This window comes from Carettochelys insculpta, chromosome 1 (assembly GCF_033958435.1).
Source record: "Carettochelys insculpta isolate YL-2023 chromosome 1, ASM3395843v1, whole genome shotgun sequence".
Classification (NCBI taxonomy): domain Eukaryota; kingdom Metazoa; phylum Chordata; order Testudines; family Carettochelyidae; genus Carettochelys; species Carettochelys insculpta.
Genome location: NC_134137.1, coordinates 77,658,614 through 77,666,417, shown reverse-complemented (window position 1 = coordinate 77,666,417; position 7,804 = coordinate 77,658,614).

Here is a 7,804-nt window from a genome sequence, read left to right as displayed (position 1 = left end):
AGTGGGGTCGACAACCACCATGGGTCCTGGGACAAGGTGGGTGGGTGGCTTCACTCTGTGCCCCAGGAGGAACAGGGTCAAGGGCAGAAGGCATAGAGCCTAGAGCAATCATCCCTTAGTGCTGCTCGGACTGTGGTACTAGCCCCTTGAGATCAGAGCATGAATCAGGTGATTTGCATGTTCCAAAATTGTTGGGAGGGAGTGGGAGGGAGCATGTAAGCCTGGGGCTCCAGTGCCCCAATGCACAAGAAATGGGTGCGTGGGTGGGTGGGCAGGACGACAGGTGCAAACCCAGTGGGACGAGTGCTGCTGGAGCCCGCTGAGATGAAGGAGGGTCTCTCATGTGACCCACTTGCAATTTGTGGTTGCCCATCTCTGTTTTACTCCTCTGTACTTCGGGTCTAATTAATTAGGCAGCCTTGTATCAGGTCTGCAGTCCGGAAAAGTAAGAAAACACTTGAATTAAGGTTTCAGCAAGAAATGGGCATCAAGACAAAGGCAGCTCTGCATAGATTCAGCAGAAAAATTTTAGGCACATCAGGGACTTTACTGGCAGAAACTCTAGCTGCCTAGGGACTTCAGGATTATCCAGCAACTGGACAGATCTAAATTGTGGACTTTGGTTGTGCCTCAAGTAGCACTTATGTCCCTAAACCCTTTGTGGATGTAGTCCTTAGTCACTCTGTATCTCTGTAAAATGTGGATAATAGTATATCCCTACCTCTTAGATGTATCACAAAACAGTTTTGATAATATAATGTTGGGGTGTGTTTTGCTCTAATACAATTGTGTTGGGGAACATGGATGGATAATAATGTTAAAATGTGTCAAATTAGTCTGAAGATTTGCGGTTAACATAACTATATGCTATCTCTTGGATTTATGAACTTTGGCAGAGATATTTTACTCTCAAGAGAAGCACTTGGGCAGCATGAAGTTCACACACCTAAATAGCTAACATTGGCAAGGAATTATCACAGTGTTGTGAGCTCATTTGAGGGATGTCTACATTGCAGAGTTATTCTGGAATAGATTATTCTGGAGTTATTATTCCAAAATAAATTATTTCAGAATAACAAGATGCACACTGTTTCCTTTTTCAATGACCACACCATCAGAGTTGGGGGTGTGGACGTGCTCATCATCATTGTGGGTAACATGGCCAGCCTCTTGCTTCCCTGGCTCATGAAGACCTACACAGGGAGTCTGATCCCTGTCAAGGAGGACTTCAGTGCCAGAATGTGTATCTGCTGCATGGTGGTGAAATGTGTCCAGCCATCTCAAGGGGAGGTTCTGGTATCTCCTCAACCACCTGGATCTCAATGAGAACAACATCCCCTTTGTGGTAGTGTTATGTGCTCTACAACTTGGGTGACAGCAAGGGGAAGGCTTTTCCTGACAGTGTAGAGGGCTGAAATAGAACACAACCAAAATAAATGTGACACCAGTGCCATATGCAGAGCACATCAAGGGGCTGTGTTTTTCAGAGAGGCCTTGAAAGACAGTTTTCTGCAGGGCCACTTCTGAGACTCTCTACTACGGCTCTCCAAAAGATGTCCTGGCCTTCCAATAGGTGGCTTTCATCTCCTTCCCCTCTCTTACCCTGCCCTCCCTTCCCACCACCACCCCCTTCCCTGCAGGACATACAATAAAGAACACTTTCTGGAACAAAATTGAGTGTTCATTGAGAGGACATTCAAGAGGGGAGGGAAGGGAGCAAGAATCCGGAATGTGGGAGAGAGGATCAGACTTGTGGCTGCCTGACTGCAAGTGGTGAGGAGGCTGCAGCTGCTCAGGGGTCCTGCTGGTCTGTATTTTGGGACCCCAGAGGCCCCTGTGGTGCATCAGGTGGTCCCACGCAGTCCATTGGTGGTCCCAGTCCATTCAACGTGCCTACCTCTCCTCATCCAGGCCCTCCATGACTGTCCATAGGTAAGCCATCTATTCCTGTGGCAGGTGGTTCCTCCAGTGGATCCCATGCAGGTGTATGGACGGCATGGGAAGTGGGGACTATAGCCCCTTTTTGTTAAAACATAGCAAATGATAACAATTCATAGAGATGGTGCGAAAAATACACTTAATGGAATTTCCATGTAAAATACTAAAAAATTAAATGAAAAAGAAAAGAAATAAAAATCAAATTCATAAAATTAACACTATTTTTGAAAAATACAATCATTTAAATAATAAGGACCCAAGCAATACTGGAGAAATCTGCTAATATGAAAGAGAGAGAGAGAGAGAGAGATGAACAGCAGACTTTAAAAACATTCCTATGTTTTCCAACTATATTCTTTTCAAGTGACTAGTAATTGAAATCCTTTGTTGTACATGTGTTCTGTTCTGTATAATCTCTAGTTCCTTTCCCAAAACAGAAGCTTTTATATTCAGCATGCTTTATGGAGAAAATTAGCATAGGCTACACTGTTCTAATGTCAAGTTGAAAAAGAAGGCAATAAACACTCCCTTACTTCAGTGAAGGAAACATTATGATATCTCACCACTTATCCACATAACCTGACAGCATTCCTGTGAGATCTTTCCGTATGATTGTATTTTGAAGTGATCTCACTTGTGCATAACAGTATTATATCCCTAATTATCAATAGAAGAATAAAGATTTAGAATCATTTTCATTCACAGTAATTTAGAATATTTTGTATTCTTATATTTTAACTCTTTTAATTACCCTAATTTTCTTTTTCTTAAGAGCTATAGACTTGATTGAGCATCTTGGTGGTTAGTTGGTGGATCAGAAAGATCTCCTCAGAACATGAGACCCATTTCCAAAGGATTATGGGTGGACCTGGAGGGTATCTTATTGATGGTCATTGTAAGAAAGCTTGGTCAATACAGCTAAGCAGCATGCATGACAATTCACCCAGATTTTGAAGTGCTTGTTTTGATAAAATTAATATTTTTTCATCACTTTGCCATGAATATGCACCTGAGTGCAATTTTGTTTCCTTTAGCATTTGTAAAGTGTTGGTTCTCCACTTAAAGGCCCATAATTCAATGAGAATGAAGAAATTTTTATGCACAGATATGATGATGTGCTAACCACGCTTTGCTGCAGAATAGCTATTTCTTTATAGATAGCCGAGTTTTGTTCATGTAGTTAGGAACAGAAACAAAACCACAAGCCACACATAAATGAATGTTCAAAGTCATCACTGAAGTACATAGTCTGAACACACTTTAGGTTGAGCTATGTTGACATAATCAATTTGTAGAATTTTTACAAGTAATAGATAAATGCAGTGAGTTATGCTGTTCCAGCATAATACACATAGATGACTTGCGTGGAAATTCTAAGGTGGGACACCAGCCATGTGCCTCTGTGCTGCCTCCTCCTTGCCCACATCTTACACTCTCCCTCCTGCATTCTGCCCTCACTTCTGGTGAGTACAGGGCAGTTCGTGCTGCTCCCCCATCCCCTGCCGCAGAGCACCAGAGCCTGAGAGTATCATGAGATAGGAATCATGTGGACAAGTCCATTTTACAGACACATTGAATCCCTTTTTATTTCTTATTAACCCATGTAGTAAGAATGGCTCTCTTTTCAGCCTCAGTTGCCTTTCTCGACTCAGAGAAAAGCAATGCTTAGCAAAATATCCTGAGCGGCTGTGGGTCATTTTCATGCAATAGCTACCTTTAGGTCACCAGTAACAAGCATAAGTCTTTCAAGTAAGCTGTAGGCTATTTGGGCTAACAAGCAACCATACAAATAAAAAATATTGAGCCTAATTCTCTGGATTTTAAATGACAGCCTCCGTTTGAAAGTCTCATTTTCTTTTCTTTTTTTTTTCTTTTTTTCATCCTGTAACATCTCTGTTTTTAACCAGAGCATATTACAAAACAGGTCCTTTATTTTTTTCTGTCATTTTGTTAAACAAAACTGAGGTTTATTTTGTCCATTATATTTAATTAACAGAATAAACGCATAAAAATTAAAATGGACCAGTGCTTGTCAGAAGGTTGCTAAGTGGTGGGCTGAACTGTGAATGCTCCTTTGGACTCAGGTTTGAAGCCCATGGGTCATTCAATATTTAAGAATATTGACCACCTACTGATACACTGGCCTGTCAATTCATACAGGCTGTTTTTTGAAGTGGGGACCATACAGTACATTAACAAAACTGCTTCAAAGCACAAACATTTAGGGTGATAAATACAACTACATATATCTTTCTTGCAGACTGCTCACTAAGGTAACATAAACTCTTTCATACACACACACTTGATCGTATCATCCATAACAAGGTAGTGAGGTTAACCCCCACACCAGCTAATATGTGGTTTCATACTTGCTCCCAATTAGAAAAACATATGCATAAATTAAAAGAAAAAGGAAACGCAAATGCTATTGAAAGGGCTTTTATCCTTTCTAAATGCAGACAGAAGATCTAATTATACTTTTATTTATACGTAGTACTTTCAAAAGAGGTGCCATCATATATTTTGCATGCTTGCTAATTGTCATTTTCTGGTGCTGCCATTTAATCTTAATATAACTGTTTTATATACCAATTAAATACCTTATTATGTCCTTTTAGTGTACTAAGAAAAACATTTACAGAGTGTATCAGAAATGATGGAGTAGTCTGTATTTCTGGTTTAATTGAACTTCCATAGCTGTAGATAGATAATTAGCTAGCAACTAGGACCTATATATAACTCCCAACACTTCACAGCATGTAATCATTTTCTATTATAGCCTAGCTACAATATGAACTGTAGCTATTGTTGCATAAGTGTTTGGATAGTAAACCCTTCTTTCGTTCACTTATAACTGTCCAAAAATGTCACGTACTGAGCTGGGCTGAAATTTTAACAGATTAGCAGTGGGGAACCACATCTCCCATTTCTAAAGTGAATGCCCTAACCACGACACAGGCGTTCTTAAGTGTTAGAGCACTGGTAAGCTAGGTGTACATAGCAGATGGTAAGTTTAGAGCCAGTCACCAAAGGGAGATATGATCACAAGCTTTATGTCAGCTGATTCAATGTGTAATGCCATTTGTATGAACTTGCAGGCACCTCTTGTACCCAGTTTTGAAAATATGGTTTTGTATACTAACAATACTATGTGTGGACAGAGATGCTAGTAAGTCTGTTCTTATTGATTTAGTATGTTACTGAAGTTACTGTTATATTAATTTGCGTAAAGTCCCTTTAAATACTATCAGAGAAGGAAACATTTAAATGGACTTCCTGAGAAAGAGATAAAGGGCCGGATTCACTAGAATGCTCAAGCAATGCAAAGAAACCACAAACCAGGATCTTCTATTGGAAACCCTGGTCTGATTTACAGCTAATTTATTTTGTCAGGACATTGCAAATCAGCTGGGGCATACGAGTACATGTGGCCCATATTGAATAAACTATTAATTAGGTTGCAGTGAATCAGAAAATGAAATCAAACCATTGATAGCAATGGAAATTAAGCTTCTGTGTAACAATTAGATTTATAAATAAAGGAACAAAAGATACTGTTTTCTGCATTGTTTCCCCAAAGAATATGTATTCAACCAAATAAATGTTGCTGAGTTCATCTGTAGGGTAAATCTGAAAACCAGGAGAAAAAAAAAGAATAGCAGAAGCTCTTTCGAGACAGTAAACTGACATGAAGATTTGAGCATCATTTGATTTCTTGTCCTGTTGTCACATTTTGTCAGCCATCATGTCACAGAAAATTCAGGTGTAACCATGTATCATGAAAAGAAGATTTAACAAACAATAATAAACATGACTGTAGTCTCTGCTGTCTCCTTTGCCATTGTTTGTGTATTCCAACTTGCAAAGAAAACAACTCAACCACATGTAAGGAGCCATAGGGAAGTAATAGCTCAATGCCATCATTCACAAAGTCATTCATTCCTCATCTCTCCTTTCAAATAGAAGTCATTCCCTGCCCTGTACACAGATCTACCCTTCCCCCAGAACCTTCATGGAAGTGTCTACACATTGAACCTCAGGTTGAGTGGCCCTTTCCAGACTAGTTCAGACTAGCTTGGTAAGCACTGAAGAGATGCTGTTTCCATCAAGCTGCACTACAGGGGAGGAGGAAATATCATATATAATTCCTTAAATTGTAAGTAAATATCTTCTGGAGACAGAACAAGGTGTGGTCTGCCTCATCAGTAGAGCAAAGCAGCAAACTGACTGTTCGCACTGGCAGCCATTGACTCTGCTAGGTGAAGAGGTGCAGAGATGCCATATAAACCCTAGCATACTGCAGGTGTACTCAAGTTTTTCTAGGAAACACACACCATGTTTCTGGGGCCTTTCAGCATGGTACATAAAAAAAAGAAGGTGGTTGGTAGGAACAACAGCCTGTCTGCAGTTAATACTGACTAACGGAGGGCATGATAGCCATCCATTCTACAGATATTTGAGGGCATGAACCATATCACTTACTGAAGGCAGGTGAATCTTATCACCAATCTCATGCCATCAGGCCTATCCAGTGCCTGCTCTTCATCAGACAAACAACAGCAAATGTGACTGATAGAAGAAAAGCAACAGTCCTCTTGTAAAGTGAGATTGTGGCATTCTCCTGGCATCTAAAGAGCCTTGTTCTCCCCAGTCAAAAGGATCCACAAAGCTTACCTGCTTTCTTGCAGACTTCAACTGCAGCAATATGTGAATCTAATCCTAGACTCTAATGTTGCTGGACCTCTCATTTATGTGCCCTATCTGGGACTCGGACCCAGTCACTAGATTCTTTCTAGATGACTGGCTGATTCCTAGCACTTGCCTCCTAGGTTTCCAGAGCTGCTTTAGATGTTTCCTCTCCTCCCATCTAGACCTGAAAAGAAAGATGACCTTGTTACACCTACATTCATCACACCATTTAAGCATGTGTTTAAAATGCTCACACAAAAGGCACACTAAAGCCAAGCTGGATTTAATTCACAGAATTTCTTAGCTTTCTTTTAGGCAAAAAACTGAGTCTGGGATGAATTACAAATTTATAGTACAAATTTTGTCTGTCAGTTTATGTTGAATACAAGGGCTTTGCAGCTCTGAAACAGGAGGTGATACAAGCTGAGCTAAGGAACCAATACTATCTGAACTGAAGATCCAGCAGACTCATCTATGCTGTGCTTTGGCAAAGAGGGAATTGGCCGTACACACTCACCTTTGAATTTTATGTGTGAGCGTGATTGGAGGTTCCCCGGGAATTTATCATTTTCATAATTCATTCTACTTTTTGTACTCTATGGTGAAACATAAAGGCCGTGTCTACACGTACTAAAAACTTCAAAATGGCCATGCTCATGGCCCAATCAAAAAATATTAAAGAGGTGCTGAAATCCATATTAAGCACCTCATTAGCATGCTGCTGGCTGCGGCACTTTGAAAGTGCTGCTGTTCACTTGCCCATGGCTCATCTACACAAGGGGGGCTTTAGAAAAGGATGCCCTGTATAGACGAGCCGTGAGCGAGCGAACCGTAGCACTTTCGAAGTGCAGCAGCTGGGGGCATGCTAATGAGGCACTGAATATGCATTTCAGCGCTTTGTTAGTATTCTTCGATTTGGCCATTAGCATGGCCATTTTGAAGTTTTTAGTAAGTGTGGACGTAGCCAAAGTGAAAATGTAGTTAATGACTTCATTAAGTCTTCCATAATAACTTTTACTAAAATGAGCTATACTTGCAAATTGTGTATAGTCTGAATATTTTGTGGCACAATGTAAAAATATATCCTACTCCTGGCTGAATGTAAAATCCTTGACTAGTGTAATCCATGAATGAGTGAATGGCATCTAAAAATGCTGATTAAATAATATAGTAAATT